The following is a 17,115-nucleotide window of genomic DNA, read 5'->3' as shown; positions in this document are numbered from 1 at the left end:
GAATATTGCAATCCCAGCATGCTTTCTTGTAAGCGGAAGTGCATTTAAAATTCATTGCTCTCTGTTCTATGTTGTCTGTTTTATGTAGGTCTTCTTCCAGCTGAGAAATTCATGTGGATGTTGTATTATAAGTGCTCAGTCAATGAGTCGGTTCATGCTCCTGGTTTTCCAGCTGGGTGGATTGGAGACTGGTTCATGGAATTAGGCCGTGGCTCAGCAGGAATTGAAAACTAAAGGTTCTGTGGGTCTCAGTTTTAAAGTTAACCACTAGATGTGTTCCAATCAGAGCATAAAGCAAGTCACTAAACTGTGGCTCACCCTGTTTTCAATTTATGTGATTTTCTCCCCAGATTTTCAAGGTCACCCTACAGTTTGAGTAGTCCTGCCTGGGATTGTGTGTTTTATTGAGTCACATTAATCTGGCCAAGAGTAACAAGTCATGACGTGCATCACTCGCTCACCTTCAGTGTCACACGCAGCCTTTTATTTTGAAAACACAATGTTTACGTGCAATGTGTGGATCAAGAGGGACGTTCAAAATGATGCCAACATATAAAATGAGGCAAAGAACAACTTGCAAATTAGCAGTCAGTTATTCAATAACCAGCACCTTTAACCCAGTCCCCCTTGCTTTGCTAGCTAACTGTGCATGTGAATCCATCCTGTACGCTGAATGATTGAGTTGTGCAAGCTGAAGCAAGCTGGGGGATGATAAAAACAAGGAAGGCTATACATTTTAGGCTACAAAGCGTAAAGCTGAATGTACATCACACACACACACACACACACACACACACACACACACACACACATATACATAACTGGACCTGGAGTTTGAAGATGACTCAAATAACAAATGCAGGGCTAATTTATGCTTGCAAACTTTCTTTTACACAATACAATAATAATAATACCAAGCATTTTGTTTGTAATAAATCATTAGTTTTAAGCATACACATATTTGACTTTTAGTGGAGTCAGAAAACCCAATAGAATAATTGTGTGCCCAACATCAAATATTGCAGTATTCCATTTTTTAATCATTATTGTTCAGTTAGATTACTAACTGTGGCAAAATAAATTATCTACAGGTAATGACTACTGCAGAGGGAATTATTGCTGTAATAAATTAAACCAAAATTTTTTAGTATGAGGATATTCTCCCAAATTTGGAATGACCAATTACATTCCCTCACCCTCACCGCAGCAATTCCAACAGCTCAGAAGAACTCAAGAATGCATGTTAACAAGCTGCTGGACTCTGGAGGACAAAGGCTAGCCCTGCAGGTGTTCGCTTGACCTCACCAGATGCCTGAACAGGAGGGTTCACTGTAGTACAATGAGGAGAAACAGCCCTTGCCCATGGGACCAATGCAACATTCCTTTGGAATCCCCAGTGAAGACCGGAGACTTCACACAACCAGGATGTGAACCACTCCTCTGACTCAATAACTTACCCAGCACACCATGGGGCCAGGCTTTTTAGCAGGCGAGCCACAAGTTCTGTTCACTTCTCAAACATCTAACGTGTAATAATGACAACAAAACCAGATTGACGATCCATGAGGATTATAATTTTCAACAACATGGCAGGTGTTGTAGGGTTTACCCCACAATACAAACATTTTAGAACAAAAAATAGTTCACATGAAGCAGAAACTGTAATGACAGTAATTGCATTTTTAGGAGTGGATAAGTGGTATCCTGAAATCTGTCAGTCTAATTAACCATAATTTTAAACGTTAAAAAAAAATGGGTGGGGCACTTAATGGCATACTGTAATATCAACCTTAGACTGCACCCCAGAACAAATATTGGGTGTGACTGCTAGTAGAATTGCTGAGTTCAAACCTAAAAATTGAGGCTTGCAGCATACTGTAGTTTAGTAATGGCAGTTATCGCTGAGAACCTGTTCGCAGGCTTTCCAAAATGTAATCTTCACATCCACCTGACTGCTTAACAAAACCTTGTCATCTTTAATATTGCCCCTTCCTACAGGCTCACATCAGGAGGCAAACAAACACAGAGAGCCAATCCAAACTTGTATATAGCTAGCGTTGTAAACTAAACCTATTACTTTTTGCACATTTTATTAGGATTTATGTGCACTTGTATGCAGTTTATTATGTTTTATGTTTTAATCCACAAACTATTTATTTTTGCAAATACATTTTTTGGTGAAATTTGTAGTGGACTACCTATTGAATATGCACTGAAACCCAAGTTGTTGGAGCGACCATGGCTTGGCCCATTGAACGATAGGTTTCAGCGAGAGAACCGTCTCACTTTGCCTGTCCTTCATCACTGTTTACCTCCGGACCAACCACAGACACGGTTTGCTCTCAAAGTGTTGAAGGGATTGCTTATATGCCAGTTAGAATAATGAACATGAGCAAATTCAGTGGGTTTGTTTGTGGACCGGTGTGGCAAGGTGCCCACCCCTGTGTGTATTTTGTGTTGTGTGTTAATGTTGGTGTATAGTCATTGGTACACAGGATATAAATGGGTCTGTGTAACACAAGTGTTTAAAATGTATATGTGTATTTAGGCATGAGGATTGCACAGCACTTCACGTGCAAGTAAAACGTAATAATATGTGAGCACGGGGAATTGCACTTTATTAATTCACGTGCAGTTGTACCACGACTCCAATTGAATGATTGATTAGCAATCGAGTCTCGGTACAGCTGCATAAAAGCTGCATGTTTTCACCCACTCGGGGTTGTGTGTTCGGTGAGTGGAGAATGGGATTGGAGACAGAGGTAATAAGAAGAAGAAGAAGAAGAAGAAGAAGAAGAAGAAGAAGAAGAAGAAGAAGAAGAAGAAGAAGAAGAAGAAGAAGTAAAATATCTGCTCACAGTGTTTTGTTTAGTGTTAGTCCATTTTGTTTGTCTCTTTTGTTTTGCGAATGTGCTGTGTCCTGTGTATTTGTTTGGCTGTCTGTTCATTTATTAAATGCTGAGCGAAACTATTCACTCACTCCACCAAACTCCACCTCTCTCTGTCGTTTATTTCTGGGTTTCTGTTTCTGGTCTGACGTCCACCACTCCGGCCGTCTTTGTGACACGTAGTGTCAGAACCGAGACTACCAGCGCCTCCTAGAAGCAGACCAGAGAAGGAACCAAAAATAAATAGATAAATAAATAAATAAATAAATAAAATGGGATGGAAGGAAGATAAAGAGGTGAAGGACAGGGAGGAGGAGTGTCGTCTAATGGCCAGACATACGTGGCAATATAACAAGCCATCGCCGGGGTGCCTCCTCTGCGACCAGGACCATCTGTTCGCCAACTGTTCCTTCTGCCACTATGAGGAGGAGGAGGAGGAACTGGCCCAAGAGAGGAAGGTGGGAAGAAGGAGAAGGGGGAGAGGAAAGCTGCAACAGCAAGAGGAGGTCGGGGACGACGGCTTGAAGGTCTTTTTCCAGTGCCTCGCAGCAGAGTTGTGCCCCGGCTGTGGGGTATATGGGCACACGTTGGCCCTATGCCCCAAGCAATATGCAGAGGGGGAACTAATGCCCAAGTGAGAGGAGCCCGTGGGTCCAGCGCCCAGATGGGGGGACCGTGAGCATCCAGCGCCCAGACGGGGGGACCGTGGGAATCCAAAGCCCGAGGGACAGCTGCTTCCACCTCCACCAGCAGAGGAAAAATGCCTGCTGTTTCCACCAGCACCAACAGGGGAAGAATGCCTGCTGGTTTCACCCAGACAGCGAGAGGGAGAGCCGCACCAGTCCCCTGCAAGTGAGGGAGAGCCGCACCAGTCCCCTGCAAGTGAGAGAGAGCCACACCAGTCCCTTGAAACAAGGGTAGTCTACACGTCACTCCCACCTCCATCGGCTGGAGGCTACACACTGCCCCTGCCCCCGCCATCACCAGGAGCAGAGCAACAGGAACTGCCTCTGCCTCCGCCACCTCCCTTGCCAGGAACAGAGCAGCAGGAGCTGCCTCTGCCTCCGTCACTTCCACCGGCAGGAGCAGAGCAGCAGGAGCTGCCTCTGCCTCCGCCACCTCCACCGGCAGAGGGTGAATGCTTGCTGGGTCCCCGTCCACCAGCAGAGGGTGAATGCCTGCTGGGTCCCTTTCCACCAGCAGAGGATGAATACCTGCTGGTATCACTTCCCCCACCAGCAGAGGATGAATGCCTGCTGGTATCACTTCCCCCACCAGCAGAGGATGAATGCCTGCTGGTATCACTTCCCCCACCATCATGAGGAGAGGAGCTGGAGCTGCCTCTGCCTCCATCACCATCAGGGGGAGAGGAGCAGGAGCTGCCTCTCCCTGCACCAGAAGGACCAGGAATAGATGCTGGCAGTCTTCAGCAGCCGCCCAGCCGCAGTGGCCGAGAAGAGAGCTAACACCCGCACCCCAGCTTGTCCTGACTCCCTGCTTCACTTCGCCCAAGGATGCCTGCCTCGCTTTGCCCAAGGATGCCTGCCTCGTTTGCCCAAGGATGCCTGACTCGCTTTGTCCAAGGATGCCTGACTCGCTTCGCCCAAGGATGCCTGTCTCGCTTCGCCCAAGGATGCCTGTCTCGCTTCGCCCAAGGATGCCTGCCTGGCATCGCCTGGGGTTGCCAGTCGCTCTGCATCGCCTGGGGTTGCCAGCCGCTCCGCATCGCCTGGGGTTGCCAGCCACTCCGCATCACCTGGGGTTGCTGGAACTGCTTTGCCAGGGGTTACAGTCAGCTCTGCTTGGCCGCAGGGGTCAGTGTGGCCGGAGCCCCACCAGAGTTTGCTGCCAGCTATGAAAAAGGGGGGAGAGGTCAGGAGACCACCTTCCCCCGCTGCAGTTTTGCTGCCGGAGATCTTGGGGGAGGTCTGGAGACCACCAACCCCAGCAGCTTTTCCGCTGCTGAACTTGGCCCGCTCAGTCTGGGAGCTGTCAGCACGTCTGTCTGCTGACAGCCGCACCATTGGCAGCATTTCCTTTGCCCGTGGTACAGCGGGAGGAGAGATTCACCCCATTGACAGCATGTCTGCTGACAGCATGGCCAGTAGCAGCCTGGCTACTGTTATGTGTCGGTGAGTGGTGGAGAACGGGATTGGAGACGGAGGTAATAATAAGAAGGAGAAGAATAAGCAAAATATCTGCTTACCGTGTTTTGTTTAGTGTTAGTCCGTTTTGTTTGTCTGTTTATTTTGGCTACCAGTGCCGTGTCCTGTTTTTGTTTGTTACAACCTTTTTATTTACTGTTCTGTTAATTCATTAAATGCTGAGCGAGACCATTCGCTCAGCTCCACCAAAATCAACCTCTCTTTTTGTTTATTTCCTGGTTCCTGTTTCTGGTCTGACGTCCCCCACTCTGGCTGTCTTTGTGACAACCAGAAATTTATGGTACTGAAACTAAAGTAAGATATGTTGATAGTGATGATTTCCTCACTCTCTCTGAGGTTCCTTCCCCTCTGTGTGTGTCTATGTGTGTGTTTTCATTTTAGCCCAGTCAGTTTTTATTATTTTCTATTGTGTTTTTATTAAAACAAAAAACCCTCTATCCCTGTAGATATATTAAGCAATTGTTGTTTGTGTTATTTATTGCAATTTGCACTTTATTGTTCAAAGAGAATCTTGACTAAACTAATCTATTCTGATTACAGTACTTGCCTTGCTGCTTTTGTGTGACATGTATTAGTGTAGTCCTTTATAAGGCTCCTAACAATTTGCTGCTCTCTTAAACTTTGTGCAATATATATTTGTTCCTTTTTTTTTTATAACCCTGTTCCCCATATTTAGCATTTGCTATCTGAATAAAATGAACCCCATAATCTTTTTTTTTTTTTTTTTTTTAATTATTTTATTTTGTTAGTGTGTTATTGTACTGAACTGTCGTAATCTGGCTACACATTAAAAATAAACTCATTGTCTTCATTTTAACCCATCTTCTACATCCCCTGCCTGAGGGGGTTTTCCATAAATATTAGGAAACATTCCTGTAGGCAGTACATTTACTGGCCAGGCTGAATGGAGGGTTGTCGGAGAATCCCATCAGTTTGGTTAGTGAGCAGTCTATCCTATTACAGTCAGTGCTTACTGCAAATTATAGCAGCGATGGTCAAACAAATAGATACAAGATCTGACAGACTTTGATCAAAGGTACTCAGTTGGCCACATTACTTATGTTTTTAAAGTACAAGGGACAGTGAGGACAGTAAAGTTCTGGAGAACATCCTTCACTGTAGATTTCAATATCTGCTTTCCTGAAGAAATTTGAAAAATGAATTCCCCTCGTCGTGTATCCCTCGATGACAATCTAAATTAGCAGTGTTGCCTTTTTTAAATCAGGACATTTGACTGGCCTCACACTCTACTGACCTTCTTATGGCAGATATTTTTATTTGACCAATTCTCTGTATGACTAAAGAGTTAAGCAACGTAGTTAAGTCTGACAGATCAAGTGTTCATTTACTCCACAACATGCACACATCAATCTACTCCACACTAAATGGATGTACCTGATGAGTCACTAACTGAAACTGCATTTACAGCAATACGCTATTCTGAGACGTGTAATGGTCATATGCTATATTGTTTTATCTCTTCCCACCTGCCAAACCAGACAAAACAATCCCAGCAAGAAGGTTATCCAGACATGCAAGTCAAAATATAATTACAGCTATGAGCTAATGTGGACTGTCCGCTAGCCCTGTACTGATACATCATTATCAGTTTTTCTCCCTATTTACAGATATAAAGAAAGCAGAAAAGTAGAACTATTTGTATTGATTGTACTCAGAAAATCTCCGTAGGTCGATTTATGACATTGAAAAGTAAAAAAAAAATAATTGTGGTCTAATTTTGTACAAACTGAGGTTGCAAAACGAACGCATCACCCCTGTGTAGTTTAATTTTCCTTTTTAAACAACCTACTCCAGGCATTAGAGACAACCAACGTGTCACGGTCAGAGGAAATATTTAACTCTGTAATTCACATCACTCACCATTTTAGCAAAGCAGGAAGGAACAGCATAGTTCTAATTAGAAAAGGGCTCTTCCTGTCCAGCGGAGAAAGCATAGGAGTATCCAGCAATCGGGTGAGAGCAACATGAAGGAGAGAGCTGCTCTATAGTCTTGTACATTCAGATACTTAAACTATGTTTATAATGGGAAAAGTAAATCGGTACTGAAGTAATTTTTTATATAAGGTAGCTATTTTTGTAATTATTGTTATTATTTCAAATAATGCTGTCTGTACAAAAAAAATCTAACTGAAAAAAAAAAACTGAACGAACGACTGACAGACCCTTTGGAATTTACCCTAATGAAGTATGGAATAGGTATCTCAATGTACCTCGTTTTTACTGCTTTTCATTTAGTTCCCCACACATTCATTTAGTGAAAGACATTGCAAAATATTAGCTGGTTCCATCATTTTTTTGTGCAACGTTCTAGTGTTCCTGTGAACGGATTCAGTTCAGCTCATCTGGCCTGACAGAAGTGGCCTTCCTCCTAAATAATCCCCTTGTGAGGAGGACAGGCTGAACATTCCTTTGTCACACAGTCAAAATGGCAGACAAATGATGCTGTGCTGTCAGGCTTAAGCTGTGTGTACAAAAGAAAATCTAAGCTTGGCACCACATCTAACAAAACCTGCCAAGAAGAACTTGGGATTGAAGTGACTGTTTGTGGAGTGGGTTACACACATCACATGAGGCTGGCAACCATAGTAAACCAGGCAGACTACCGTGACAGCGTGAATCTAGGTTATCACTAAAAATACCATCGGCCATTATCCAGATAGGAAATTCACTGGAAGAACTTTCTACAACAGCACCATACTGCTCTCTCTTTGATAAAAGGAAGATGGCTCTACTTCAGAATTAAGTTACAGGTTTTCAGCATCTTCTTCTTCTTCTTCTTCTTCTTCTTCTTCTTCTTCTTCTTCTTCTTCTTCTTCTTCTTCTTCTTCTTATTTCACTTTTCTGTTCAGAAATTGCAAAGTCGTTAACCATCTTTAATCTCTGCCCTATTTGTTATTGCAGTGCAATCTTATCTCATTCCATTATCAAACTTGAGATGCTGCAACAGGATGTTGCACAAAGGTCAATATGGCCACCAGTTTGCATCATTTATGTCTGACTTGAGGACAGCTGTCTTGGCATGAAATCTTGATGTGCACTACAATTAAGTGTGCAAAGATTTCACAAATAATGCGTAATTAAGATTATGGACACAAATACAAAGCAACTTGAATGTACAGTAATACAGTAAACTTTTTTTAAAAAACAAACTTACCATAGGATTATGCAGTGTTAGCATTAAATAATCACACACAGTTATGATAGTTTTGCTATATGGTATTTTTTTTAAAGGAGCTTTAAGGATATGTGAATGGGAGAGAGGGAATCTGACCTGTAAATATACCTCCTGAACCAGAAGGGCTCTAAGTAAGGTTGCTGGTATGCCTTCACAGGGCCGGGTCGACCTGATGGTAGGACAGAACCAGAAGTCGACCATCTTGGCGAAAGGGCACAGCTATAAGATTGCTGAACAGCTCTACTGTGATATGCTGTTTTGCGCGAGGCGATTAGCTAGAGAGACCACCTACACTCTGAGCACTTACACTTGCACACCCCCTCACCCCATGCGCGCACCTTGGACTGTGATTGCTGTTGTGTTATTTCGGGAACCTTTTTGTTTGGGTCTGCAAGCCCATCGTTTGATCTCCAATACCACTGCTGGTAAAGGGGACAGTTCTGCAAATAAAAACGGGACTGATTTTGTTAATACACCCTCTGTATCCTTACCGCACCACTCACATCCTGACAGGATCGCAGTGCAATATTAAAATGCATTGCTAAGAAAGTCTGTACTGGGGGATGGGCCACTTGAAGAAATGACAATCAACACTTTAAGCTCCAAGACAAGGCCAAACATGACACAGAGCAAGTAAATGCTGTATTACATGCAAATGATTAATGTCTAATCATCTGTAATTAAATAGTTCTTAATTTTAACTTCCAGGAATGTCCTACAAAAAACTTTACAATGCTGTTATCGTTAATTAGCATCTCCTTGCTTGAATCTTTTTTTCTTTTCCAGAAAATACCTTTTGATGTTACTATGATGTGAATTTTAAATTGTAGCATGTCAACTTTTCAAGGGCACCTGTCAGTTCTCCTGAGTGAAATACTGTACTGGTACTTTAGATCTGTACAAGAAAGAAACCTTTTACACAACCTCATCAAGGCACACAACTGATCATCATGTTATTACCTTTGCAAGTTTCCATAGTTTCCTATTGAGCAAAATCATACAGCTTCTCTAAGAAAACTCTCAAGAGTTCAAGAAGTCTGATATTATCAAGTCACCATCCTACTGACTAGCTCAAAACATATTCTACTATATATAGTTATACACACTTGGTATTTACATTTTAATTACATCTGGATGTGCATTACTTTTTATATGTAATAGTTCTGTCTGAATGGTCCATAAGAAATTTAAACCAAGTTATTGCAAGATTAAAAACAGGCTGTTGAAGGGTAGCATGGTGTCCAAGGCTTGTTAACCAGCAGGAAGGAAACCCAGAGACAGAATCTGCAGTCAAGTGCAAGGAGAACTTTTATTAACAAACAAAAAATGAAAGAAACAGAGGCACAGAGGCCAAAATAAAAAGTTCAAACAATATAATGTAGGCTGGGCATTCCCCTTCACTATAAAGTTCAACACACAGCATAAACACTCACCGCCAACCTTAGATTTACACCACTATTTCACACAGGCCAGTTCTTATTTTGTGTATTTAATGCATACAGGCAGGCTACAGGCAGGCATGGCGTTGGTTGACACCATCATAGCTGGCTTCCTTCTGACCTGAGGGCCTTACAATTATGGGTTTCTCTCTTGGCTGATAGTTAACCAGGGACTGGATAGTCCTCTCTTGTAACCATTCTGGTGCAACAATCCAGTTTCACAAATAAAATAATAAAAAATATTGGAATAGCAGTCTATAGGGTCTTCATGGCCAGACAGGACAGTTTGTAAAGTCTGTAAGCACCAGGTTGGAAACAGCACTTAATCACTTAGCTTCTCGAGCCTTCTTGTTGTTTTGGAATGCCATGTGCTGGAATGTAATGAAAACAGTCCCTTCATTTTTAGGTGAAATATGTATATTTATATAAATACGAAGTTGTTTCCTTAAAAGTCAGTTGCAGTTGCATTGCTGTTTTGTCTCTAGTGGTATGCTTCTATTTCACATTGTCTTATTTTATCCCGTATCTAACTGAATGGATTGTTTAGTCCACCATTACAGTTTATTTGATAGTTCTGTGGTTCAGGTTTGGAATAAAAAAATAGTCCATTAATGGCCACTTCTCAGTCAGATAAAAGGCTTAACATAATGAGGTGTAGCACAGAAGTGGGGATCACCTCTGAATATCAAAACTGAGTGTCAACAGTTTTTAAAACTGAATTATCTACGCCATTACGTAAGCGATAAGGCCTGATAGAGAGGGCATTACCAGGCAATATGGACTATTTGGGTAGTGGGACCCGAGACAAAGTCTCTGTAATACTTACAGCGGCTGTAGACATCTCCAAGCTGCTCGTATTATTACCCATTCTTCAATTAACATGTTATTAAAAAGGTCGACATTTATTTTAAATTACATTTTGTTACAAATAAAACTGACATAGTGATTTGATTTGTTTTTGTGATGTGGTTGTCAGTAGCCCACATCAATAATCCAGCTATGTTAATTTAATACATATTTGGTACAACATGACTTTTAGTTCTCCTTGTTAGGTACCTATGATAGATGCTATTTATGGCTAGTGTACAATTAATTGCATCTTATTGCTAAGAGACAGAAAAGTAGGCTTAAAGCAATCACTACCAGATGACCAATCACAAAGATAAAAGTAAGTGTAAGTGATGAAAAAATATCTTTCTGTGCTTTGTTACTTTGTCTAAATCCTACTAAAGATTCAATATAATACAAGTCACGTCAAACCCAGTGACATTTAAAATCTGCATCCTATCCATTAACACATTTTGCAGTACTTTATTTGCAAAACACAGCAGGTCAACTGTAAGCAAACTGTCACGTTTTTAAATGAGAAAAAGCTACTGTATGTTAAGGTTACAAAATGGGAAACAAGTAACTTGAGAGAGCTTAAGAGCTCTTGAACTGTATTATTAGTTCTGTCCTAGCACTGTACCAGTACTTGTTTGAGGGTTGTGTACATGTGTTACAGGCAATTATAAAAAAAATAATAATGCACTATTTACTGACCTAGCTTTAAAAAGGTCTGAAAGATATCAAGAGCTTGCAGTTTATTCTGCTGAGTGGCCTCTAAAGTTACATTAGTCACCTGAGACAACATCATAATCAAGTATGTTAGCAGTCTGGTGTAATTGAGCACTTTCTTTGGGTGTTATAATCACAAACATTACAAGTTTGCTGTAGGCACACTTTGCCTTGGGGTTAATATATAGGCTGTGGCATTTGAAAGCTTTAATCTATTGACCTTTTTCAGCAGTTTTTAAGTGAAAATTAGTAATTTACTCATACAGTACAGTGATGGAGCAATAGCAGGGGCAGCAGGTGCAACTGCACTCGACGCACTCAGAGGGCCCCGGAGGGGTTCAAAAGTTTTTATTTATTTATTTTTTTAACAATGATAATATCATTCGCATTTATATTTGCAGATGTTACGCATTTATATCACTGTAGCTGCCGGTGTGCGGTGCCAGTAATTCAGATTGTATCCTACCTCACTTCAACAGGTATCGCTATTGTCTATTGTATAATGTTTCATACATGCTAACATTCCGACAATTAAATATAGTTCAATATTGAACACTTGATTTGGTGTGTTTGGTGTTTATAAATAACAGTTTACCCACAATAAGGTCCTGCACCAGGGCCTATCTTCCTCTTCCATTGGCACTGATCATGTACATACATATAGGTTTCTACAGTATGTGGCACTGTTACCCTATTAGATACATTTCAAGATAAAAATTTGATTCCAAAAGATGTTATTCTCCAAAAACATGTAAATGTATCATAAAAGCACAATTTCACCAGCGATGAAAGACTCGGTGTGAACAGGGTTGCTGCACGGTGACATCAGGCCAGAAACAGAATCCAAAACGCAGGTACTGGCGGGTGAAACTGAGACACTACGGCGCTCAACATTTTATTAACTAACAAATAAAAGATTGAAACAAAACAAAACTACATAAAACAAAAGGCATGTTGGCTAAACAACTAAACAATAAACAGTAACAAGTAGTATGCTGGTTGCAAAACCAGCATATGCAGCAGTTGTTTCTCTCTGTTACACCTCCTGTCTCCACTCTCGTTCTCCTCTCCGAACACACTTTCCACAAACAAGAAAATACAAAAATGACTACAAAAGATTTAGAAGTGAGTAGTTTTTCGAGATTTACGATTATACTGTAAAAACATTTATAAAACATGAATAAGCAGCACCTTAATATATAGTGTTACTTATTAGTGTATTTAAAACACAAATGTATAGTGTTTGAATACGTTTTGGAGTGCAGTGCTCCAGGCTCCAGTGGGGTTTGCTTTCTTTCTATCTTACCGGAGGATTAAGTTGATGAATTGCACTGAAAAGCAGCTTCCCTATTTGAAAAGTACTTCTTGCTGTACATTCATCAGGGATTTTCATTATAGCTTTTCACTGTTGTCATTTTGAGTCTTCCATTTATTTTAGTCCCTTAATTAGCTTTCAGAACACAGGCATTGTCTTGCTTTTACTTGACCTTCTCACCTGATATTTGTTATACTGCTTCATTACTATTATGTTATGATGTATGCCAGAAGACTTAAACAAGTTCCTAAAAACATGACAAATACCAGTTTATTTAACTACTACTTGGTTTCCATGGAAAACATTTGAAAAGGAAAAAAAAGAAGCTATGAGCATGTATGCTTTGCCTGAGTCTTATAATAACTGTACTTTGTCTGTGGGTCTACATTTTAAGATGAAAGTAGTCTCTATAACCCACTTGAATGTATTTATATAAAAATATGTTGTGCAAGTTTCTACTAAAAGCAAATTAATCAAACTAAAACCGAACTAAAGCATAATGTTCTTTCAGAAGGGTACACTTTGTTGTTTGTGGTTTGTTTAGTAACAATCATTTCTGCAAACATTGCACTGAAGAAAATATTTAATATATGTACTAACATGTTTTTCCCAATACTGTAGAGATTGGGCATTAACATTGTTTTAAAATAAGTTTCAGTAGTTCCACATGATTTTATGCTGAATAACGAACTAATGAATTTGATATGATTTCTTTGATGTTCAGATCTGTTCAGCAAGGGTTAACCCTTGTATCACAGGCATTTGCTCAAACAAGTGTAACAAATTTTGAGGCTCTTATGGACGAGCTGATAACTGAACATATCACAACCATGTACCACTGGTCACCAGCATCTGCGCTACAGTACTCTACATTTGATAACTTGCAAGACGGAATTATGCAGTAAATAATGACTAATGTTAAAATAAAAAATAAAAAAAAACTGTGATTGCAATCACTGTTGTCAAATAATGCTCTATGAAGTGAAATATAAATTACATTTGTATTGCATGGCTTGGTATGGCTGTGGTTACAGTTGAACTATGTGTAATCAGAAATAGAAAGCTTTCACTTGTAAGTTCTACACCCATATGTCTCTGATACAAAAATATGCTTAAACCATTGCTATCACATAAAACATGTGCATCACTAGTCACATTAATGCTATTTGGTTTAATTCATTATCAATGTATTTATAATTCACTCTGCAATTTGATAAATACATGTAATCATTAAAATACTGGGTATATCTTTTTTGCCAAATCTGAGATGCTTGCTCCAAGGTGGTAACATATCAGCATACAATAATGTTGCATTGAGCACATTTAGTTTGCATCCTTCACATGCTCCCTCTCATAATCCAGGGATACTTGCAAACAACACAGGCAGACAGATGCAAAGAATTTGCTGAAACGATTAATCACAGGATGAGACATTATTGCTGCCAACAGACTATGAAAAAAGCTTCATTTATCGGGTTTCACTTGTTTGATAGTGCTTTTGAGACCCTGCAGCACCATAAATGTACTGACTAAGGGTGCGTTCTGTCACCAATTAAACTTATTTTCAAGAACTACCTTCAATTGTACTGGAATACAACAGTATTATTAAATATCATAAACTTTGGATGATGCAGCACGTCCCGTCCACTGCAACTGTACCGTCCTCTCTATTCACGGATGAATGGTTTTAAATACCACAGGATGTCTTAATGCATATTGGGATTTTAGGACAAAGCTTGTCTCTGTATTAAGGCCATTTTAAAATGTTTTAGTCAGTCAGAATAGTATGCTTCTATCTATGTTATTAGAGGAATTACAGTGATTTATTCTAGTACTGGAGGAAAATCTGTATCTTTTCATATAATTCATAAAAAAACAAATGGTTAGTATCTGTATTCACTTTTCAGAGCTGATTGTCTACCCTCTATAACTGTTAATGGTAACATGAAGAGCTTGAAGATTTGATTTATTCTGTGATCAGAATGAAAAAACCTCAATAACCACTAGAAAGAATGCAAGGCTGGAACTTTTGTCTTTCCTGACCTTTTACAAGTTTTAATAGAACCATTATAATTGGAAAGACACAATTACACAAAGCGCCAGTCCAATTAAAAGCAACCTTTTCAAACAGCCTACACATAGATGTTCTTTTTGTGTGAGGGAAAAAAAGGGTTGCAATTGCCTATTCTTCTAGCTGCACCCCAGATCCCTTCTCTTCACCTTTTAATAGATGCACACTGTGTCTTGTTCTTTTATTCCTTGCATCTTCATAAAGTGGACCCATTTTAATCAATTTATTATGGCATTTATAAAAACCAAGATTTTTCAAAAGAAATCTCATTAGTCCCACTCACTTGGAAAGCAGTCTGTACCAGATAGAACTGCTCTTATTAACTAACTCCAGAGCTGGCAAGCCTCTAAGCGCTGAACAGAATTTCTAAGTTTCACACTTCACCCCCCTCGAGACACTAGAAAAGTATGTGTTATATCACGCTTGGATTTGAGAAAGGCCAGTTTGGGCATGCCCAGGTGAAATTGGCTCCCTAGGTAACCGTTGTTTATTTTAACCTTGGTGTACTGTAGCTTAAATATGATCATTATTAAAGGGACCAGCTGGTGCCAAAGCCTAGGTAGTATCCTTGTGTGTTACTGTGCAACTGTTTCCCGTGTAGCGTGTTAGAGATTGTTTTCCCTCCAGGTTTAGTCTTGATAACCTGGGAAATGTTTCTTGTTGCATCTCAATTGTTCACATCCCAAGGTTCATGTAGAACAGGCCTGCAAGGAACCCTGATGAATGATATTTGCTACTTACTGCAACTCCAATTAATTTACATCACCTTTGTGCTCATTAACAAATATTCAACCTGCTTAACTTAAACCTGCAAGTTGTTAAATGTCTTTGCTTGACTTTAAAACAAACTGACCTTATTTTTTAATGTAACACAATGGTAACATATTCAGATTTTGACTTTGCAGTGCTATGAACACACATCATGTCTCCAGGTCCTGAATGTTCAGTGTTATTTCTGGTTCAAGTGGCTGTTAAATCGTATGATTACTATTCATATTTCCACTAAAAGTAGGAACAGAACGACTTTTCCATTGTTTGATACAGAAAATAGAAAGGAAATGAATGAAGCACATGTTATTTAAAAGTGATTCAAATCATGTGTAGTATAATCATCTTGCACACCTAGGGTCTAATTTAGAAAAGGGCACTAAATTTGGAGCTAGTGCGCAAGTGAGACTAACATGTCCGATAAATCTAAATTTAGTGCCCCATTTACTAACAGAGAACGCATTAATTTACGTGCACAGTATTTGGCTAATTTATAAACCATACCGTGCATGCTGCGTGTATTGTGAGCGATAATTTAATCTGCACGAAAATGTCAAAGACTTACTTGTGACCATCGTGATACCAAAAGCCCCAGCAGTCCTGGAGTATCTTTTGGTCATTAGCTTATTGTGAAGATGGAGGTGACTTACTTTGACTGAAAATGAGCCATCAACAGACACAGCACTCAGTAGGGGACAGGCAGAGGCAACGTAAAGTGAAACTGCACTGCTTACCTTTTAATTGTAACATGTATTCCTTGTCTGATGTAAAAAAAATATATATATTTTTCCTTTCTTCTTTAATGCATTTGGTCGTCCCATTAGTTTCTAAAATTGCATTGTACTGTATCGTTTTGGAATTCTTCTTTAAAACAACTTTAATATGTGCAGTCTGCATTGTATGAGTGGCATTCCCATTAAGCCAATCACAGCTCATATAGGTAGTAAAATAGCCATTGAAATAGCACACAGGATCCGTTTCCTCACGCACACAGCACACATAATTTTGATTAGGACAGCAAAGCAAAGGCTTGTTTAAACTATTTATTTTACCTTGTGTAAAATTTTAAATCAGTAGCAAAAAAGTAGTTGGAGATGTCACGGAAGCAAAAGGTGGAGACGGAAGACAGGTATTTTTTTTTTTTCAGTGCTGTTAAAAACTTTATAATTTGGAATATAAGTTAAATATTGAGACATAGCATTATATACTCTGACATCTTTTTGTTCTGTTCTGTTTCAGATTTCCATTGAACTAAAGCACTCTTCTGTTTCATATTATAATTACATTTGTGATATTTTGGTTTTTTTTGTCAGTTCTAGGAAAGCTGCTTCTAGATATATCTGTACTATAAGATATGTGATATGTTAATTAATTGATTGCAACTGTGTCTGCATATTTACTGACTAGGAGTCATGCAGTGGGGGGAATATGTTTTGAGTAGTTTGAATATATATATATATATATATATATATATATATATATATATATATATATATATATATATATATATATATATCATTTTTTCACACCTGCCAAAAACTTTTGCACAGTACTGTATATATATACACATAATATGTATGTACATAATTCAGCAAGATGTATTTATTTCGTATTAGTAAATCAATTAATCAAAACGAACAAATCTGTTGAATTGAAAAGAATTGAACTGCACGTCGCTAGTTTTCCGGCCAGAAAAATAGCGCACATATCAATGGT

The sequence above is a fragment of the Polyodon spathula genome, chromosome 9 (assembly GCF_017654505.1).
Source record: "Polyodon spathula isolate WHYD16114869_AA chromosome 9, ASM1765450v1, whole genome shotgun sequence".
Taxonomy (NCBI): domain Eukaryota; kingdom Metazoa; phylum Chordata; class Actinopteri; order Acipenseriformes; family Polyodontidae; genus Polyodon; species Polyodon spathula.
The sequence above is the reverse complement of the archived record's forward strand: the minus strand, read 5'-3'. Positions refer to the sequence as shown.